Genomic DNA, 23798 nt, shown 5'->3' with positions numbered 1-23798 from the left:
AATTAAATCTAAAGGCAGATTAGCGATCACGGCTGCGAGAGCTTCGTTTTATCGTAAGTATTTCTCCGATCAGTTATATTTCTATTTTCGGATGTTGTTAAAATCGGCTGAGTTTCGGATATGATGTTCTTGAACTAGCTCTTATCGTTTATTCTCAGTCAAAATTGGAAAATAACGTCGTTCGGATTTGTTATGAATTTTCTTATGATTTTCGAGATTTGGAGTTTTGAGATTTGATGGGTTTGAGTCTTTATTATTTATTGGTATTGATTTTAGTTGGTATCAATATTATACTACTGTCTGCGTTTCCAGTTTGATCAGAATATAACCGTTATGTCGCCGATTTGAGTTTTTGGATTATCGATCGATTGTATTGTTGTATCGTATTCGATTTGAGTTGTTGAATGATGTTGATTCGTTTAAATCACCGTACAGATTGGTTGGAAGGCTGAAATCTTGGATTTGTAGAGTTTGAATCTCGAGAGATTGAAGACGGTATAGTATTGTACTTCTTGACTATTGGATTTGAATTCGAATAGCTTTTGAATAGAGTCATCTTTTAATTGTTTAGGATTGGAACTTGCAATCAACGAAAGGTATAAGATGACATTGGATGGAATATGACGATTAACTCGTATCCGGATTGATTCGAGTGTCCTGGAGAAATCACATACTTGCATTTCTATTTGAATTAATTGAATTATATGATTGAATGTTTTAGTTTTCATATGCATTCATATTGAGCCGAACGTTTTGTTTCGTTTGAATTCGACGATCTGGGGATTATAGTCGAGTGGCACTGGTAGGCGATTTACTACAGTGACCGATCAACTCTCTATTGAATGCCTCAGAGTCTGGAGTATTGATGTATACATCGTCCACCTCGAAAGGGGAAGTTGGTGTGATTGTTGTGATATTTCATCCTCGGGATCCTAACCAAAGAATCATGGAACCGTTTTATCTTTTGATTATCCGGAATGATAATCTAGACTTTTGAATTCATGCATTTATTTATTCTCTTTTTGAATATCTGAAAGTTGATGTAATTCATTTTGAGATGCTTATTTGTTATAGCATGTTGTCTCTTTTACTGGGAATATTATTCTCGCCGGATTAATCCGGCTGTTGTCTTTTCATTGTATGTGTGCTTGGCGACAGGTGGGGTAGGACCGAGTCAGAGATCGCATGGCTAGATAGTTGAGTTGATAGAAGTGAGGACTTGGTGTTTTAGAAGTCTATTATGTAATCGAACTTAGATTGTATTCGAACTCGTTATGTATTCTATTGCATTGAATAATCTAGACTGAAGCATGTTCTACTAGCTCGAGCTTGTATAACTCTAAAATTATCTTGTATTGGATTATGCATGTGGAATAGAGTGAGTTATGCATGTTTGTTGAATATTGGAGTTGAGCTGGTAAATTAATTTCTGGATTTTTTTGTACAGAGCTGGCCGCTCGATCGTTAGAGTTTGACCGATCGAGCGGGGGAGCTGCGACCTTTGTATGTTTCTGTAAAAAACTTGGCCCGCTCGATCGGTTGAGTTTTACCGATCGAGCGGAGCTGGTACTTTAGGGGCAACAAGGTGTAGAACTTTGCTCGCTCGATCGGTGGAGTTTTACCGATCGAGCGAGGCACTGTTCCTTTAAAAAAAAATTTATTTTCTTTTTAATTCTTGGATCTTGTATGTTAGTCTTATTTAGCCCGAGATTAGATGATTAGAACCGAGGTCCTCACATTAAGTGGTATCAGAGCGATAAGATTCTTGGACTGAATTAGAATGAGCGGGGTAAGATTTCTCGCATGTGTTTGAGTTATTTATTTGTTTTATTAAATACAATGCGAGCATGCTTTATTAATTGGAAATTATTTGAGTTACATGATTAATGTATTTAAATTTCTAAATCATGATTTACTTGAGATATCAATTGCTTGGATTCCTGGATCGAATTCGAATATTCTCGAGATGGTGGAATTATTCGAGAAAGAGGTATTGGGCACCAAATGAAATTGATGGAATTGGATTATCTGTGTCCTAAATCTTGATTATCAGATTATGGGTCCTCGAAAAATGTTGAATAGGAACCCACTGCCAGTTATTCCTCCGAATGAGAATCCTCCTGCAGTCACTCCTCCTCCGAAAAGGGCAGTACAGTGACAGATCACATGGATGCCACAGCTACGCCTATGGAGACATTACTGAAGAGGTTCCAATCTTTCCGACCCCCGATTCTAAAGGGTACGGAGAATCCAGTTGACTGCGAGAGTTGGTTGGACGACATAGATAAGCTTTTTGATTCTCTCGACTATTCTGATGACCACAGAACCAAGTTGGTTATTCATCAATTGCGGGGAGTTGCTAAGAACTGGTGGATCGCGACAAAGAAGGCTATTGAGAATCGAGGTACAACTATTGACTGGAATCTTTTCAAATCTGAGTTTTATAAGCGGTTTTTTCCAGTTTCGTACCGAAAGGATAAGGGTGCCGAGTTCACAAATCTGAAACAGGAGAACATGAATATCGAGGATTATGTTGCCAAGTTTGACAGCTTATTGAGGTTTGCACCTCAGATTGCCGAGAATGAAGAAGCTAAAGCCGATCAGTTCATCAACGACTTGAATCCTGATATCTTCACTCTTGTGAATACTGGGAGACCCAATAATTTTGCAGATGCAATGGATCAGGCCAAGGGTGCCGAAGCAGGACTGATGAGGCAGAGAGGGAATCAGTTTGCACCTCAACATCAACATAAAAAGTTTCAGGCTCAACCATCTCATTATCAGAACCAACCTAAGAGATCAGAGGGTGGTAGTAGTAGAGGCAATAGAAAGGACTACTTAGTCCCAAGGGGAAGCAGTTTAAGAAATCTGGGAGCAGTTCTTCGAGTTCAGGTGGCTCGAAGCAGTATAGTTCAGGACAGAGTTCAGGATCCTCTAGAGTGGCTTGTAACAAGTGTGGATGTCACCACTCCAGTGATCAATGTAGAGGTGTGTCTGGGAGTTGTTATATCTGTCAGCAGTCTGGACACTACGCGAGATTCTGTCCTCAGCGTGTTCCTAAAAGATCACAGAGTGGGAGTTCGTCGAGACCGTCAGCTCAGACCGAGAGGCAAGTAACTGCTGTACATTCCTTTCAGCCACCACAACAGAGTCGTCAGGGAGATGGACAGAACGCGAGTCAACCTCCTAGATAGCAGGCTAGATTTTTCTCTTTGAATGAGGATCAGGCTCAGGCATCACCTGATGATGTTTTAGCAGGTAACTGTTCAATATTTGGTTATCCTTCTCATGTTTTGATTGATAGGGGTGCGTCTCACTCTTTTATTTTTGAGAAATTTGTTTTGATGCATTCCTTGCCTTGCAAGCCTTTGCCTGCTGTAGTTTCTGTTACTTCACCTTTGGGTGGAGGAATTGTTTCTGTGAGGTTATTCAGGAACTGTGAACTGCTTTTTGATGGGAATGTGATTGAATTTGATTGTATTGTACTTGGGTTATCCGATTTCGATTGCATTGTTGGTATAGATGCTTTGACCAAGTACATGGTTACATTCGATTGTTTTCAGAAGATAGTCAGATTCAGATCGGAGATGGCAGAGGAGTGGAAATTCTTTGGTAAGGGTTCTCGATCCAAAATTTCTTTGATATTTGTTTTATCTATGACTCGACTGTTATAGAAAGGAGTAGAGGGATTTCTGATTTATGCGATGGATGTTTTGAAGTCTAGTCTTGGGTTGACTGACATACAAGTGGTTAGAGAGTTTCCTGACGTATTTCCGGATGAGATTCCTGGTTTACTGCCGATTCGTGAGGTAGAATTCAGTTTAGAACTGTTGTCAGGTACTCAGCCAATTTCCAAGGCTCCCTATCGAATGGCTCCGATCAAATTGAAGGAATTGAAGGAGAAGTTGGAGGATTTGATTGCCAAGGGATACATCCGACCTAGTGTATTTCCTTGGGGTGCTTCGGTACTTTTTGTTCGAAAGAAAAATGGTTCTATGAGACTCTTCATCAACTACCGCCAACTGAATCAAGCGACGGTAAAGAACATGTATCATTTACCTCGAATAGATGACCTCTTTGATCAACTGCAGGGTTCTTCTGTCTATTCAAAGATTGATCTGTGGTCGGGATATCATCAGCTGAGTGTGCGAGAGAAAGATATTCCTAAGACCGCATTCAGAATGAGGTATGGTCATTTCGAGTTTATAGTCATGTCGTTCGGTTTGACTAACGCTCCAGCGGTTTTCATGGGTTTGATGAACCGTATATTTCAGTGTTATTTGGATGAGTTTGTTATTATTTTCATTGATGATATACTTATATACTAGAAGAGCCGTACTGACCATGAAGAGGACTTGAGGATCGTCTTACAGGTTTTGAGGACTGAGCAATTGTATGCCAAGTTGTCAAACTGCAAGTTTTGGTTGGACCGAGTCGTATTTCTTGGTCACATTATCTCTGAAGATGGGATTTCTGTTGATCCTAGCAAGATTGAAGCGGTTATGAACTTGCGTAGACCAACTTTTGTGCCTGAGATTCGAAGTTTCATGGGTTTAGCGAGTTACTATTGTAGATTCATCCAGGTTTACTCTTCTATTGCGAAGCCGATTACCTTATGACACAGAAGAATGCACCTTTTGTTTGGAATGAAGAGTGTGAGGCCAGTTTTATTGATCTGAAGAAGAGATTGACCAGTGCTCCGATTCTTTCTATTCCATCAGGTATTGAAGGTTTTACCGTTTATTGAGATGCTTCTCTTCTAGGTCTTGGCTGTGTTCTTATGCAGAGGAAGCATGTGATAACATATGCATCGAGGCAGTTGAAGTCGCACGAGACGCAATATCCGATTCATGATCTTGAGCTCGCTGCGATCGTGGTTGCGTTGAAGATCTGGCGTCACTATCTTTATGGTGAGTCCTTCAAGATCTTTTCTGACCATAAGAGCCTGAAATATTTGTTTTCACAGTCCAAACTGAATATAAAACAGAGGAGATGGCTAGATTTGTTGAAAGATTTTGATTACGAAATCAAGTATTATCCGGGAAAGTTGAATGTTGCTGCTGATGCTTTGAGCCGAAAACTTTGTTCTTTATCTCTTTCTACTATCGGTGTTTCTCAGTTGATCGAGGACTATTGCACTTCTGGTTTGGAGTTTGAATCAGATAGGAGGTCTATCAGAGTTTTTGCGATTCAGGCCGAACCAGAGTTATTTGTGAGGATCAGAGAGGCACAGAGTTCAGATCCGAGTATTAAGAGTTCGATGGAGAAAGTCAGATCGGGACATCATTCTGAGTTTCAGGTCAGGGATGATGCTTTTTTGGTGAATAACCGTATTTTTGTGTCTTATATTTTTGAGTTGAGACAGCGTATTCTTCGAGAGACACATTGCAGTAGGTTAAGTGTTCATCTAGGTGGCCGTAAGATGTATAACGATCTGAGGAGTCAGTTCTAGTGGAAGAAGATGAAGAGCGATGTTACGAAGTTTGTATTCCAATGTTTGAACTTTCAGTAGGTTAAAGCAGAGAGGAAGCGACCGGATGGTCTGTTGCACAGTTTATCTGTTCCATAGTGGAAGTGGGATCACATTTCGATGGATTTCGTCACAAAGCTACCACGATCAATCTGTGGATGTGATGATATCTGGGTAGTGATTGATCAACTGAAGAAATCTGCCTGTTTTATTCCGTATAGGATGACTTATCGTCATGATCAGATGATGTTGTGAAAAATAATCGCAAGCGTACGAGTGTCAAGTTTTAATATAGTGATAAAATGAGATATCGATCCCACAGGGATTAAATTGAAAATATTCAGTTCTTGTAATTAAAATAGTCTAAACTTTATCTAGAAAATCAAGAACTCAGAATTTTGCAGAAAAATAAAATAGCAATGAAGTTTTGATTAGCACGCACACAACTTTCAGATAAAATTCAATCAGAGAAAAATGGTCTAGAGGTATAGATTTCACCTGGTTTCAACAACAGTAAATCCTAATTAATTTAGTTTCATGAATTCCAATCAATTAATAGCCAAGAACACTAAAGTTTATTATTTCCCTCTCCCGAGCAACAAATAATTTTTATCAACTACAATTCAATTCCAATATCCCTATTAAGAATTTATCGCAGTGATCTATCACATAACAATGTTCTTTTTAAAAGCTCTGTTAAAATTATACACTCTCCCAAACTATATAAATAATTAACAGTGTATTTTCTATTGGTCCTATTCAAAATCTCTTCTCCCAAGTGTCAGATTTCAAATAAATATTACAAATCAATTATTGATCAGATAATTGAAAAGACAATCAATTCTAGAAAAAACAATTAATCTAGAAGAAACTCAATTAAATAAAATCAAAAATTCATGAAAGTGTCTACACCAGGTTTCATCCGACCTCTAGACTCTAAAAATTTAGTTCATAATAAAATTCTGAATAAAACAATAATTCATAAATCCAAACATATTCAGAATTAAATAAATAAAAGATAAAAGAAACAAATCCGTCGATGCGATGCCGTGTCCGGTCTATCGAACTCCGTCTTCGTTCTTCAAGTAAACTTCAGAAATCCTTCAGAAATCTCACGTTCTCTTCTCTGATATATTCTGTATGTGGCGGCTCTTTTTTTTGTCAGATAAAAATCCTTTTATATCGCTCAGCAAAGCCCAAAAATAAAGCCCATAAAAATAATTGCCCGATTTAATAAAACTTTCCAATCCACGATCGGGGCGGGCGCTCTAGGAACGGCGCGTGCGCGCCTTAGTTTCGTAGAATTATTTCTCAATCTTGACAGCACTAGCGCGTTAGCTCTTTCCTCAGCGCTAAATAGAAGCGCTATCCTTAGGCCCATCAAAGAAGCCCATTACTGTTCAATCTCTTCTTTTCTCTTTACGTTCCTTTTCTTCTTCTTTTCTTTTCTCAGCCTCTTCTTTCTTCTTTTCTTCTTTTCTTCTTTATCCTTCCTTTTATTATTTTCTTTCATTTTTCAAATAAATTCAATAATTCTTCTTTTCTCCACAAAATTCCATAATTCACTGTAAACACAAATACAAGAAAATACCCACATAAATCTGCTCGAAACAAACAATTAATAATTAAAATCATATACAAATTAAGTGTATAAAATACACTTATCAAATACCCCCAAACTTAGACTTTTGCTAGTTCCGAGCAAAACTATTAAAAACTAAATTCTAAAACTCATTCTCATCAACAACTCACAAGAATATTCAAGAAATATTATGGAGCAATGGCCTCAGCAATGATTTCAAAGAATTTTCAAATTCAATCTTATCATGCCCCCTAACACTTGAAAGTTTTAGCCAATAACAAAATAACCGCATAAACTTACAATCTCCGCAACTCACGTTCCAAAACACCCTTATCAAAATTCAATTCAAACATTCATAGATCATGAGGACTTTTCAAGGTAGCATGGGATCAAAATATAGGATATAAAATCAAAAACACTCACAAATAGGTAAATGCAAAGAATAATAGTGTGTACGTGTTTCGATCAAAATTCATAATCATTAAAAGAATCAATCAACAGTTCATAGGCTAAATTCTCGCAACTCTTCTCCACTAGTATATTGGGCAACTGAAACTCGGTCAATATGACTTAATCAGCTTGTAGTGTAAGGCCTGGCTCATGGCTACAAATAAATGATAAGAATTCAAATAAGGAGTAATTTATTGCTTAAACTCAATTCTAATTTCGACTCCTTTTCTTTCACAACTTCACACTTTATTTTTCCACTTCATTGATTTTTCAAATTCTTCACAATTTTTTTTCATTTCTTTCCCTTTTCAACTTCCTTTTGTTTTTTCTACTACCTATTTTCATTTTTTTCTTTTCAAATCTTCCACCACACCATTCCCTTTTTCACAAATGAAACTAGGAGCATAAAACATTTTAGCATTCAAATTACTCCCTTAAAGGTAGGAAATAGTGTTTAGGCTATTCAGGTAGTCAATGTAGGACCTTGAAATAATGACGAATGGGGGTTTATCACACGTTTACACGCATGCCATTTGATTTTCAATAAAGATCAAACAAGGTACTAAGGATAACATATATAAATAGGTAGCTTGAAAGGCTCAAACGAATTCAGAAAAATTGCCTAAATCATACCTAATCACAGTTATGCCCGTATTTTGCCTCGAAGAGTGTCCGAACTAGTTCTAGACAAGTCTCAATCCATAATTAAATCATACAAATATCAATCAACACAGAAAAGACAATCATCAACAGTAAACGATGATTTTTACAACAAATTTCAGATTTTTTCGTACTTTAATGTACTCATATACGTGTAGGCTCAAATAGACAACTAAGGATAAAATTTTTTTCAATAAAAATGAGGCCCAAAAAATCCAAACAATGCCTCAATCATATCTATGTCTGTATATCTCAAAAATCAGATTCAAGCATTAATCACAGAGTATATAGGAAATTTGTTCATTCAATTGGTTCCATTTTTTCTCAAAAATATTTTTCAGATAGGTAGACAATCATGGATTTCAGTTATAGCACAAAATTTATTTCATCATTGGCCATACATTCCATTTCTTTCTCGACTTCATTTAAACTCAACTAAACTAACACAACAAATAAACTCAACAAAAAATTTTATCTATGAAGCACAATAAAGCTCAACTACTCAACTATCAACCAAACAAATAAATCAAACATTGATTCATCCCCCCAAACTTAATGTAATCATTGTCCCTAATGATTAAAATCCAATAAAAATAACAAGGGACTCGTACCTTCGACACCGAGCATCAGTACCCGGCGTTATCAATTTCATGAAAAATAATTCGCAACCGTAAGAACATTGAAGAGATGATAAGTGCAACATGGACATCCAATTGAACCTGAAAATAATGCATGCATACAATTAAAACACAAAAATAAAGCCTAAAGCAATATACGACACTTAAGGCATAAGAAAAAAAAAATGAACGCGCGTAGGAGATGTGGCTATAGGACTCGATGCACGATTGCTCTTATTTCTGCGCAAGTGGAGATGGTTGGCATAAGATGAAGCGCGATTGCTGCAAGGAGTAGAAGCTGGAGCTGCACGATTGATGATCTCGTTTGCACATGGAAAGAGCAGCTTGGAGCGCGTTAGCGCTTCGGGCAGCGCTGATGGTGGGGTGAGATGAGCGCGTTAGCTCTTGGTCTAGCGCTGTTGATGGGTGACTGCGCGATAGCGCGATGGTGAGCGCGGTTGATGAGCGCGATAGCGCAAGGAGTAGCGCAGTTCGTGCATCAGTGAAACAAAGGGGAGGCGCGGGCGCGCCTATAGCTCATAAATTTCTTCAGGTATAGCGCGGGTGCTCAGATAAATGGGGCGGGCGCGCCGCTTGCTCAAATTTAAGATTTTTGGAGCCTGAAAAAAAAATTGAAAATTAAGAAAAATTAAGGTAAAAAATTTAAAATAAAAAATACTTAAACAATTAAATAACAAAAATTAAATAAACTAAAAATAAAAGAAAATGCTTGGGTTGCCTCACAAGTAGCACTTGGTTTAAAGTCCTCAGCCCGACTTTCATCGTTGTTAGATCTTTCCTTTCTCTTTTATTCGCCAAGCATCAATCAAAATTGGCGCTTTGAGATCGTCGCATAAACTGCAATTAAAATTAGAAGAAATTAATTAGTAACTTAAAATAAAATAAATAAAAACTCTTAATTAAAATATAGACTAATTGGTAACAAGACTAAAAAATAATCAAAATTTACTCCCCGTCAACGGCGCCAAAAACTTGTTGTGAAAATACTTGCAAGCGTACGAGTGTCAAGTTTTAATATAGTGATAAAATCAGATATTGATTCCACATGGAGTAAATTGAAAATATTCAGTTCTTGTAATTAAAATATTCTAAACTTTATCTAGAGAATCAATAACTCAGAATTTTGCAGAAAAATAAAATAGCAATGAAGTTTTGATTAGCACGCACACAACTTTCAGATAAAATTCAATCAAAGAAAAATGGTCTAGAGGTATAGATTTCACCTGGTTTCAACAACAGTCAATCCTAATTAATTTAGTTTCATGAATTCCAATCAATTAATAGCCAAGAACACTTAAGTTTATTATTTCCCTCTCCCGAGCAACAAATAATTTTTATCAACTACAATTCAATTCCAATATCCCTATTAAAAATTTATCGCAGTGATCTATCACAAAACAATGTTCTTTTTAAAAGCTCTATTAAAATTATACACTCTCCCGAGCTATATAAATAATTAACAGTGTATTTTCTATTGGTCCTATTCAAAATCTCCTCTCCCGAGTGCCATATTTCAAATAAATATTACAAATTAATTATTGATCAGATAATTGAAAAGACAATCAATTCTAGAAAAAACAATTAATCTAGAAGAAACTCAATTCAATAAAATCAAAAATTCATGAAAGTGTCTACACCAGGTTTCATCCGACCTCTAGACTCTAAAAATTTAGTTCATAATAAAATTTTGAATAAAACAATAATTCATAAATCGAAACATATTCAGAATTAAATAAATAAAAGATAAAAGAAATAAATCCGTCGATGCGATGTCGTGTTCGGTCTATCGAACTCCGTCTTCGTTCTTCAAGTAAACTTCAGAAATCCTTCAGAAATCTCATGTTCTCTTCTCTGATATATTTTGTATGTGGCGGCTCTTTTTTTTGTCAGATAAAAATCTTTTTATATCCCTCAGCAAAGCCCAAAAATAAAGCCCATAAAAATAATTGCCAGATTTAATAATACTTTCCAATCCACGATCGGGGCTGGCGCTCTAGGAACGGCGCGTGCGCGCTTTAGTTTCGTAGAATTATTTCTCAATCTTGACAGCACTAGCGCGTTAGCTCTTTCCTCAGCGCTAAATAGAAGCGCTATCCTTAGGCCCATCAAAGAAGCCCATTACTGTTCAATCTCTTATTTTCTCTTTACGTTCCTTTTCTTCTTCTTTTCTTTTCTCAGCCTCTTCTTTCTTCTTTTCTTCTTTTTCCTTCCTTTTATTATTTTCTTACATTTTCCAAATAAATTCAATAATTTTTTTTTCTCCACAAAATTCTATAATTCACTGTAAACATAAATACAACAAAACACCCACATAAATCTGCTCGAAACAAACAATTAATAATTAAAATTATATACAAATTAAGTGTATAAAATACACTTATCAGATGACCGAGTTGTATGTCAAAGAGATTGTTAGATTGCACGATGTGCATAGGTTGATTGTTTCGGACCGAGATCCTCGGTTTACTTCTCATTTCTGGCACAGTCTTCAGGAGGCTCTTGGTACTCGATTGCATCTGAGTAGAACGTATCATCCTGAGACCGACGGTCAGTCTGAGCGGACAATTCAGACTCTTGAGGACATGCTACAAGCCGTGGTGCTTGATTTTGGCCCCAGTTTGCAGGATTCGTTGTCTTTGGTCGAATTTTTGTACAACAACAACTTTCAGAAAAATATTGGTATGACACCTTTTGAAGCATTGTACGGGAAGAAGTGCAGATCTCCATTGTACTGGGATGAGATTTCTGAGTCGCCCGATTTGGGACCAGATATGATTCGTGGTATGTTTGAGCAGTTAAAGGTTATTCGACTGAGAATGAAGACAACACAAGATAGATAGGAGAAGAATGCGAATATCAGACGCAGACCTCTGGATTTCGATTAGGGGGACCGAGTTTTTCTTAAGATTTCTCCTTTTAGAGGCACTGTTTGATTCGGAAAGCGAGGGAAGTTTTCTCCAAGGTTTATTGGACCGTATGAGATTCTGGAGAAGATAGGCAATCTTGCCAACATATTTGCTCTTCCTCCTTCTTTATCGGGTATTCACGACGTTTTTCACGTCTCTATGTTGCAGAAATATCATCCAGATCCTTCTCATATTCTTCAGCCTGACGAGGCCGAGCTTGACGAGACTCTGAGCAACTTTGAGAGACCGGTTCAGATCCTTGATCGAAAGGAAAAACAGCTCAGAAGGAAGTCGATTCCTTTGGTGAAAGTTCAGTGGAGCCGTCACGGAGTCAAGGAAACAACTTGGGAGAAAGAATCTAATATGAGACAGAGATTTCCAGAGTTATTCGGATGACGTGAGTTCTTCTTACTGTCTTATGTCCTTTATTCTATCTTATGTGATTGATTTTTATTGATTTCGAGGACGAAATCTCTTCTTAGAGGAGGAGAATTGTAACGCCCCAAAATTTTTTTAATTGAGTTTATTTGAGATAATCTGAGATCACAAAATTCAAGAGCCGATTTGATTTTGATTATGGTCTATTTTTCAATTTTTGGATTTTTTAAGGACTAAAATGAAAATATTGAGTTTATTAGATATTTATAAGGATTTGACTTCACTTCATCCCCTCCAACACTCCTCCTTCCTCAATTGTTGAGCTCCAAAGTGCCTTTCAAGCTTTGTGATTTCATTTTCCGGTCGATCCGTCCGTTAGAAATTAAATCTGAAGGCAGATTAACGATCACGGCTGCGAGAGCTTCTTTCTATCATAAGTATTTCTCCAATCAGTTATATTTCTATCTTCGGATGTTGATATAATTGACTGAGTTTTGGATATGATGCTCTTGAACTAGCTCTTATCGTTTATTCTCAGTCAAAATTGGAAAAGAACGTCGTTCGGATTTGTTATGAATTTTCTTATGATTTTTGAGATTTGGATTTTTGAGATTTGATGGGTTTGAGTCTTTATTGTTTTATTGGTATTGATTTGAGTTGGTATCGATATTATACTTCTGTCTGCATTTCCGGTTTGATAAGAATATAGTCGTTATGCCTCCGGTTTGAGTTTTGGGATTATCGATCGATTGTATTGTTGTATCGTATTTGATTTAAGTTTTTTAATGATATTGATTCGTTTAAATCTCCATACAAATTGGTTGGAAGGCTGATATCTTGGATTTGCAGAGTTTGAATCTCAAGAGATTGCAGACGGTATAGTATTGTACTTCTTGACTTTTGTATTAGAATTCGAATAGCTTTTGAATCGAATCATCTTTTTATTATTCAGGATTGGAACTTGCGATCAATGAAAGGTATAAGATGACATTGGATGGAATAGGACGATTAACTCGAATTCGGATTGATTCGACTGTCCTGGTGAAATCACATACTTGCATGTCTATTTGAATTAATTGAATTATATGATTGAATGTTTTAGTTTTCATATGCATTCATATTGAGCCAAACGTTTTGTTTCGTTTGAATTAGATGATCTAGGGATTATAGTTGAGTGGCACTGGTAGGTGATTTACTACAGTGGCCGATCAAATCTCTATTGAATGCCTCAGAGTCTGGAGGATTGATGTATACTTCATCCACCTCGAAAGGGGAAGTCGGTGTGATTCTTGTGATATTTCATCCTCGGGATCCCAACCAAATAATCATGGAACCGTTTTATCTTTTGATTATCCGGATTGATAATCTAGATTTTTGAAGTCATGCATTCATTTATTCTCTTTTTGAATATCTGAAAGTTGATGTATTTCATTTTGAGATGCTTATTTGTTATAGCATGTTGTCTCTTTTACTGGGAATATTATTCTCACCGGATTTATCCGGCTGTTGTCTTGTCTTTGTATGTGTGTTTGGCGACAGGTGGGGCAGGACCGAGTCAGAGATCGCATGGCTAGATGGTTGAGTTGATAGAAGTGAGGACTTGGTGTTTTAGAAGTCTATTATGTAATCGAACTTAGATTGTATTCGAACTCGTTATGTATTGTATTGCATTGAATAATCTAGACTGAAGCATGTTCTACTAGCTCAAGCTTGTGTAACTCTAGAACTATCTTGTATTGGATTATGCATGTGGAATAGAGTGAGTTATGTATGTTTGTTGAATATTGGAGTTGAGCTGGTAAATTAATTTCTGGATTTTTTCGTACAGAGCTGGCCACTCGATCGGTAGAGTTTGACCGATTGAGTGGGGGACCTGCGGCCTTTTTCTGTTTTTGTAAAAAACTTGGCCCGCTCGATCGGTTGAGTTTTACCGATCGAGCGGAGATGGTACTTTAGGGGCATCAAGTTGTAGAAATTTGCTCGCTCGATCAGTGGAGTTTTACCGATCGAGCGAGGAACTGTTCCTTTAAAAAACATTTATTGCCTTTTTAATTCTTGGATCTTGTAAGTTAGTCTTATTTAGCCAGAGATTAGATGATTAGAACCGAGGTCCTCACATACATGGACCCCGTGCACACCTCCGTGCTTGGGTCTGTGTCCAACATCTCAAAATTACAAATTGTAAGCCCCGAATTTATCTTAATTGAGATTATTTGAGATAACAAGAGATTTTATTATTAGAGGGCCATTTTGATTTGTATCAACGACCGTTTTGCAATTTTTGGAAATTTAAGGGACTAAAGTGCAAAAATGAGCTTTGTTATATATTCTTGAGTTTGACTAAGTCTCTTAATTCCTCCATCTTCTTCCTCCAAGACGTTTCCTCCATTGAAGATGTGTAAAACGTGACTTTGAGCTTTTAGATTTTGGTTTCTGTTCGATCCGTCCGTTAGAAATTAAATCAGAAGGAATATTCACGATCACGATTGTGAGAGCTTCGTTCTATCGTAAGTATTTCTTTGATCAGATATATTTTATTTTTCGGAGGTAGTTGGAATTCGTTTCTTTTTGGGTATGATGATCTTGAACTAGTTCTTATCATTTATTCTCAGTCAGATCAGAAATAGAACGTCGTTCAGAATTGTTATGATTTTTGAGGCATGATTCAAAAATTGGAGTTTTGAGAATTGATGGGTTTGAGTCTTTATTGATGATTTGGCATTGATTTGAGTTGGTTTCGATATTTTACTATTGTCTGCGTTTCCAGTTGATCGATTTATAGCCGTTATGCCGTCGGTTTGAGTTTGGCATTTTTAATCGGTTGTATTATTGAAACGTATTCGAATTTAGTCGTTGAATGATATTGATTCGTTTACATCTCCGTACAGATTGGTTTGAAGGCCGATAGCTTGGAATTAAAGAGTTTGAATCTCGAGAGATTGAAGACGTTATAGTGTTGTACTTCTTGACTATTTGATTTGAATTCAAATAGCTTTTGAATCGAATTATCTTTTGATTTTTTAGGATTGGAACTTTCGATCAAAGAGAGGTATAAGACGACATTGGATGGAATAGGACGATTAACTCGAATCCGGATTGATTCGAGTGTCCTAGAGAAATCACATACTTGTATGTTTATGTGAATTAATTGAATTATACGATTGAATGTTTTAGTTTTCATATGCATTCATATTGATCCTAACATTTAGTTTCATTTGAATTAGACGATCTGGAGATTATAGTCGAGTGGCACTGGTAGGCGAATTACTATAGTGGCCGATCAACTCTATATTGAATAACTCAGAGTATGGAGGATTGAAGTATAGATCGTCCACCTCGAAAGGGGAAGTTGGTGTGATTGTTGTGATATTTCATCCTCGGGATCCCAACCAAAGAATTGAGGAATCGATTACCTTTTGATTATCTGGATTGATAATCTAGACTTTTGAAGTCATGCATTCATCTACTCTCATTTTGAATATCTGAAAGTTGATGTATTTCATTTTGAGATGCCTTTTTGATATATCATGTTTGTCTCTTTTACTGAGATTTATTCTCACCGGTTATCTGGCTGTTGTCTTGTCTTTGTATGTGTGCTTGGCAACAGGTGGGGCAGGACCGAGTCAGAGATCGCATGGCTCGGTGGTTGTGATGATAGAAGTGGGATCGGTTGTAGGAGTTGTATTTGAAATTCAAACTTGTTTTGTATTCGTATTGAATAAACTGGACCGAAGAATTTTCTACAAGTTTGAAGATTGTATAACTCTAGAACTACCTTGTATTGGATTATGCATGTTTATTGGAGTGAGTTGTGCATGTTGAGTTGTTTTTGTATTGGAGATTGAGCAATAGAGAAAATTTTTGAATTTTGTTTAGAGTTTTTCTCGCTCGATCGGTTGAGTGGGTTGTTCCTACGTAACAAACAAAGTCAGAGGAGCCAGGAGGGTTTCCGGCAAAGAAACTCTGACACTCAAGTCAGTGATTACTCATGGAATAATAATCGAGAGTAGAACGTTATAGTGCTAAAGAAAATGTGTACCTTAATAATGAGGTGACTTGAGCTATTTATAGATATTCGGAGAGTTTCACGAGCTTGATCCTCTTATGGGCTTTTGTAGAATTCAGGGCCTGCTTGAATTAAATATATATATATATATATATAATATTTAAATAAGCTTGGGCCTAAAAAATATTTTGAGTGGACCTTCATGATTGGGCTCAGGCCCAGTTGAAATTTTAGGTGTAACCTATCATAGGCCCCCAACTCTCGGGCATGTCGCGTGTGTGGAGAGGTCCGAGATTAGAATTTTTACCGGAGTATTGCCAGAAATTTAGTTGCCGAGAACGAATATTGTCTTCAGATAATGAGATACCATGATAGAGAAATCGTAGTATGATTGTGATGCAATGGAATTAAAATCCTGGAAGAATAATGATTATATTATAACTGGATAAGAATTAGAGTCCTGTGAGAATATTAGCCGTAGAAACCCAATATAATTCTGACAACTAATATTCTTATAAATTCATCACCGCAGTATGTGTTCATCACAACTTACGAAGTTTTTGAATTTTTTTGTTGCAGTATTTGCATGTCAAAAAGTAACATGGAAAGTCAAATAATTCCCATGACAGGTACATATCAAGTCTGTTAGTACGTGCATCAATGTTATTAATGCATCTCTCTCTCCTCTCCTTGATTACGTGCCATCAATGTTATTAATGCATATCTCTCTCCTTTCTCCTTCTTTCAACGCGAACATAAGAGAAATATATTGTGTATGTATATGTTGTGTGGACCTCTGTCTATCCAATCTTCCACCATCTCCTTGGACCATCGGTCGGCCGACGGCGGCGGAGGCTAAGAGAGCAGCGGGCGACGGCGTGTGACTCCAGAGAAGCAGCAGATTTCGGCGAGGCAGATCCAGATGGAAGGAGGCGGCGGCCTGGCCAAATCTGGAACGAAGAGAGAGACGGCGAGGTCTGAGAGAAGAGAAGATATGGCGGCAGCGATTCTGTGCAAAGAAGGAGGAGGCACAGCGGCCTTAGATCTGCGGAGGAGCAGCAGTGGCCGGCTTCTAGAGGAGGAGAAGAAAAAAACGGCGGCTGGATTTTTGAAGAAGAAGGCTGTGGCAGCAATGCGGTGGTGATACGACAGTGTGGCGGCGGTGATACGGCGGCAAGGCGACGGTGACACGGCGGTGTGGTGGTGGCAATGCGGCGGTGACAAAGCGGCAAGGCGCAAAGATGAAGTCCTTGGGCCGTGGGTGATGGATAGACGCACATATATACACATATGCATATACACATATATTTCATCTTTATTACTAATTTGCAATTATTGTGTGTTTTAGCGTTTGATAATAATTATTTTATTGTTGTTTAACATTATTAAAATTTGATTTTTCCACTCTACCTTCTCTGTCTAATATCGAAATATTAGGATTTAATTATTTTCCATGATTGGTAGTTGTATATGATATATATATTTTGTTAACATATATATATTTGTGCAGGGTGTCTGCTTCGTGGTAATATACTGTCCTTGTTAAGGGAGAATTGAAATAATAATGTATCTCATTGCACGGAGTATAGTGACAATAGTGATATTGATGACTACGCGCGTTTCTCTTTTGATTGATTTAGACGCCCTTTGCCGCGTGATCCGAAGAGTCCAACTCCCTTAAACATTGTTAGTAAACCTGACTATTGTGAAAGGAGTAGAACCGGAGGTTCATCAAAGGGGGTTGACGAGTGTGTATTAGGTAATTCGGAAATTTCAAACCCGTGTGAGAAACTTGAATTATTGACAAAACATATTATGAAAATTCCGAAAAAAAGAAGATTCTTGTCAGTGCCCTCCTGCAGGATATTTCACCGTTTACTTGGAGTATTTTAATTACGGGTTTTCGCTTCCTCTTAATGCCATTTTGATAGAAATTGTTTGTAGGCTTGGTGTGAGTTTTAGTCAGTTGACCCCGGGGGCTATCCTTGTTTTTTCATGTTTTCTTCGTATAATGAGCGAAATTAAATTGAGTCCGACCGCGGAGCTATTTTTCTCGCTCTTTCTCGTTCGTCGTTCCATGCCATACTCTTATATTTATTTTCAACCTCGTGTGGACAGTAAATTTTTATCCCGTTTTTCTTCTCCAAAGAGTGTGTGGAGATCGGAATTTTTTTACGTTTGGGATTATGACGGGGGAGTTCCCACGACTTGGAGTCCGGGGCCTAGAAAGATCATACTTGGTAAAACTCACCGCACTTTACAGCTTGAATGTCGATCCTTAGGTCTTTTTGACAAAATAGTCGATCATATGAGTTTGGTTCCTACTGGTAATGCTTTGTCCAAGTTGAATTTTGATAACTGTATTTTTCATCTTCTTGGGATTCTTCTACTCGTGTTAATTTAAAATTTATTAAATTATTTATTGATCATTCTCTTTTTTTTCTTTGTGTTTTTTTGTAGGTGACAAAATAAATTTGGCGGAGGTTCTCGCTTGCATAGAGAAAAACGAGAAGACTTCGTCAAAGATGCCGAGAAAAGAGTCACCAATGGATCGAGGAAATCATAATTCCCAAGGGATTCCAAAGAGGAGGAATTCTCCCGGGCCATTCGATCGTGTCAATCGTTCTTGTCCTCCATCTAAAAATACTGACGCTCGTGACCGAAGGAATGGTGGTAGAAGAAATGATGCTAACTGTGATACCCGTATTAGGGAGAGTGATAATGGTTGAATAAATCCAAAAAGAAGACGTGATGATGAACGAACAGTTCCTCCCGACACTCGTGAAGGTCGCCACTTGTTCTTGGAGGGTGTGAATCATAGGAATAATGCTGGCTCTTTTTGGGATTTGAAGGATCCAGACCTTGGTTGGAGAATCGGAGCTAACCTCATTGGAGATCATGATAGGTTGCATCTACTGCCTCAGCCTACCGAAGTATTAACTCGTTATCTTTCTTCATCTGCCTTCCAGGTATATTATTATATGTTTGTTACTAGTTATGATTTTTATGTAGTAAATAATATTCTTTATTTATGGGTGTTTGAAGATTTTATCGCTTGCCCATACTTTTCAATTTCGAGAAGAGAGATCCCAAAATTTTGATAAGAGATTGGATGAAGAAGTTACGTCATTAAGGGGAGAGTGCAAAAGACTTGGCGAGGAAGGTGCTAAGGCTCGAGATGATTTTATCAAGTCACAAAAGGAGCTGGAAGAGAAATCCAAAAAGTGCGATGCACTGTGCAAGGATATGGAGCAACTTAGGGGGAAATATTCTCATGAATCGGAGATCGGAGAGAATTTTCTCAACTCGGCAGTAGGAAAAAATATTTTGCGAAGTACCGGAGAAAAAGCGATTGAAGGCTATCGAGAGTCCACAGCTTTTAGAGATGAAGTGATTCAGCGGGCGATTGTTATTCATGATGAAGTTGTCGTGGATTGTCGCAAAGAACTAAGGGATACTAAACTAGTTCCGGAGGAAATTATTATGATAATTCACCCTAAAATTCCGGAGCCTAGTACTGCAAGAGTTGAAGATGACTCGGATCCTCCCTTAGGAGATTTATTGGGAGGTATGGGTGATGAGGAGATGATCGAAGCTTTGCGTTCGAATTTTTAGCTTATATAATCAATAACGACGGGTGTGTGTCAAAGCTACATTGAGACTACTCTTTAGAGCCATGGAGCAGTTTAGTTTTATTATTTCATGCCACTTTTGGGCAATTTTTTTTTGTAACAAAGTCAAAGTCCTAGACTTTGTTTGTTCTTTTTGAGTAAGTAAGTAGTTGATGGAGGAGCAAAGGAAAAACAATAATTCCTTTATATATATATATATATATATATATATATATATATATTCAATTTTTTCGATTATCATATCTCTTTTGCATTTCGAATTTGCTATTGCATACTTGTTTGATGAATAAAATACTATCGCTTTAATATTGGAGTACTTGGGAGGAGATCATTCTCCCAAGATTTTGTCTCATGGGGAAGTCCTAAACCCAATTGGTACGTGTTGAGGTGTCCCGGGACTTGTAATATTATTATTTCGTCCTGACCTCTTACAGCGTCATAAGTTCAAATGTCCCGTGGGGCTGGCCAAACCTCTTAATGTTGGGATTTTTTTTAATGATTGCTAGGGTCTATGAAATTTATGTCGTAAATAAGCATTAGTATAGGAGAGGAGATATGATATGCTTTCGACAAATTAATCTGTTTATATAACAAAATAATCAAATTAGTTGAAAAATGTATCACAAAATTGCAATATGAAAACATAAGGAAAAAATGCTAATAACAAAAAAGGTAAATTTAGCCTATTATTGGCGAGAGTTGTAGTTTATGCATAAAACTTCTTCAGGTTGGCCACGTTCCAAGGTCTGGGAAGTATTCTTCCATCTGAATGTTGGAGGCGATATGTTTCCATCTTCACAATCTCAATTACTTTGTACGGGCCTTCCCATTTTGGGTCCAATTTACCCACAGACTTCAAGATGTCAGATTTTCTCAAAACCAGGTCTCCTACTTGAATATATCTTGGTTTGACTCTGTCATTGTATGCTTTAGTCATACAAGCTAGATATCTCTCAGCTCGTGTCGAAGCTTCATCTCTTAGTTCGTCCACAAAGTCTAATGACATTCGGAGGGCTTGGTCATTCCCAGATGAAGTGTATTGTTTCACCCGCCATGATTGCTCTCCAATTTCGGCAGGAGCCACAGCTTTCGCTTCGTAAGCCAGGTTGAAAGGAGATTCTCCAGTTGAAGAGCGTGGAGTGGTTCGATATGCCCATAGAACACTTGGCAACTCATCTACTCATTTTCCTTTGGCATTGCCTAAGCGTGTCTTGAGATGATGCAAAATGGTCCGGTTGGTGACCTCGGTTTGCCCATTGGTTTAAGGATTCCCAACAGAAGTGAAGAACTGCTTGATGGAAAGTACTTTGCACCAATCTTTTATTTTCGCTTCAGAGAACTGAGTTCCATTGTCTGAAACCAAGGTTTGAGGAATGCCAAATCTGCATACTATATTCTTCCATAAGAAATTGATTACATCTCTTTCGTATATTTTGGCCAATGGTTCAGCTTCGACTCATTTGGTGAAATAATCCACAGCAACTATCAGAAATTTTCTTTGTCCGATAGCAGGAGGAAAATGACCTACCAAATCTATTCCCCATTGAGCAAAAGGTAAAGGACTTTTCTGGGGCTGTAAGATTGTAGCCGACTGGTGATGGAAGTTAGCATGATCTTGTCATGCGTGACAATGTTTTGCAAACTCAATAGCGTCTTGCTTCATCGTTGGCCAAAAGTACCCTTGGCGTAATGCTTTCGCCGCGAGAGCTCTACCGGCTAAGTGATTTCCACATATTCCTTAATGAATTTCACGGAGCACATAGTTTCCTTTGGCTGGCGTTAGACATTTTAGGTAAGGTGAAGAGAAACCTCTTTTATACAGTTCTCCGTCAATGATCGTGAACCGAGCAGCTCGCACTCTAAGTTTTCGAGCTTCGACTTGGTTAGCAGGTAGGTTACCCCGCATCAAATAGTCGATTATTTCATGTTTCCAACTAGGTTCTTCATTGTCAGCACAGAAGATTGTAACATAACTTTCATCAGCTTTTTCCTTGCCATATGTTAGGAATGTAATTTTCCTATTATCAATGTTGGCCAAGGAGTTTGCTAACTTGGCGAGACTGTTTGCTGATTCATTTTCCACTCTAGGTATCTACATTACATCGTAGCTGTTTAAACGCGAGAGAAGCTCATTTACTTGAGTGAGGTATTCAAGCATTTTATCTTCCTTTGCTTTGTAATTTCCATTAACCTGACTGGCGATAAGTTGGGAGTCAATGTGTATCGTCAGTCTTTTTGCTCCGACCGATAAAGCCAATTTAATTCCCATGATGAAAGCTTCATACTCTGCCTCATTATTTGTTGCAGGGAATAGAAATTTGATGGCATATTGAAATTTATCTCCCTGTGGGCTTTCCACAACTATACCTGCACCGCTTCCTGTAGAGGTTGATGATCCGTCGACATAAACCATCCACGTCAGGGTGGAGCTTTATTCTTGAGTTACTGTCATCTCTACTAGAAAATCAGCCAGAATTTGTGCTTTAATTGCTGGACGCGGGCGATATTCAATTCCATATTGGCTCAACTCGACAGCCCACTTAACCATTCTTCCTGATGCTTCAGGACTCGAGATAATTTGTTTGAGAGGATTATTGGTGAGTACAATTATTGGATGAGATTAAAAGTAAGGACGTAGTTTTCTCGCTGCAGTTACCAAAGCCAGTGCCAGTTTCTCGATCTTTGTATATCTTAATTCTGCTCCGTGTAAAGTTCAACTGATATAATAAACTGGTTTGTGCTCACGTCCTACTTCAGAGACCAATACTGCACTTATCGCTATCGCAGATATTGCCAGATAAATCAACAGGGCGTCACCTTCGTTTGGTTTTACCAACAACGGCGGAGAGGTCAGATGCACTTTCAACTCGTCAAATGCTTGCTGACAGACACTCTTTTGTCCATTGAAAACCTTTCCCACTCCTCAACATTTTGAAAAATGGTAAACCTTTGTCTGCAGATCTTGAGATAAATCGGTTGAGGGCGGCCAAACGTCCTGTCAACTCTTGGATGCCTTTTACACTCTTCGGAGGATTCATGTTTAAAATTGCTTTGATTTTTTCAGGGTTGGCCTCTATTCCTCGTTCTGACACCATGTAACCAAAGAATTTGCCTCCTCATACGCCAAAAGTGCATTTGTCCGGATTGAGCTTCATCTTGTAATTTCTGAGTGTACTGAAGCATTCCCCAAGATCATTCAAGTGATTAGATGCTTGGGTACTTTTGACGAGCATGTCATCTATATAAACTTCCATGTTACGTCCGAAAAGTGTTCAAACATGGTATTTACCAGACGTTGATAGGTAGCTCCAGCATTCTTCAGCCCAAACGGCATAACATCATAGCAATAAATTCCCATATCGGTAATGAAACTTGCTTTTTCTACGTCTTCTGGTGCTAGACCAATCTGATTGTATCCTTGATACGCATCAAGAAAAGTGAGCAGCTCGCATCTTGCTGTCGAATCTACTAACAAGTCAATTCGTGGGAGTGGAAATGGATCTTTGGGGCATGCTTTATTGAGATCAGTGAAATCTATACACAAACTCCACGTTCCTCCAGGTTTTGGTACTAAAACAACATTTGCAAGCCAATCTGGGTATGAAACTAGACTGATGTACTTTGCTGCTAAGAGTTTCTCCACATCAGCGGCTATATGCCGATTTTTCTCTGGACCAAATGCTCTTTTATTTTGCTTCACAGGTTTCATTTTTGGATCAACACGGAGGTGATGGAGCGCATGTTCATGAGGTATTCCGGGCAGAGGTTCATCTCCCCAGGCAAACACATCCCACTTGAGACTGAGGAAATTTTTCAACTTCTCTTCCAACTCAGGAGGTAATTCGGTCCCGATCTTCAGGGTTTTCTTGGGATCAGTTGGAATGATATCCACGATTTTCAGAGTTTCGGTTGCTGTTACTCTTTCTTTGCTCTCGGCTTCCTCATCCACCAAATGTATTCCGTTTTCACGTAAAAATTTTCTAGGTTTCGGTGCTCTTTCCTCACTAGAAACTTGTCTTGGACCCCGTAATGTCACCGCATGACATTCTCTAGCTAGACGATGGTCACCAATGGCT

This window comes from Henckelia pumila, chromosome 3, assembly GCF_033568475.1.
Source record: "Henckelia pumila isolate YLH828 chromosome 3, ASM3356847v2, whole genome shotgun sequence".
NCBI classification, from domain to species: Eukaryota; Viridiplantae; Streptophyta; class Magnoliopsida; order Lamiales; family Gesneriaceae; genus Henckelia; species Henckelia pumila.
Note: the sequence above shows the minus strand (reverse complement) of the source record.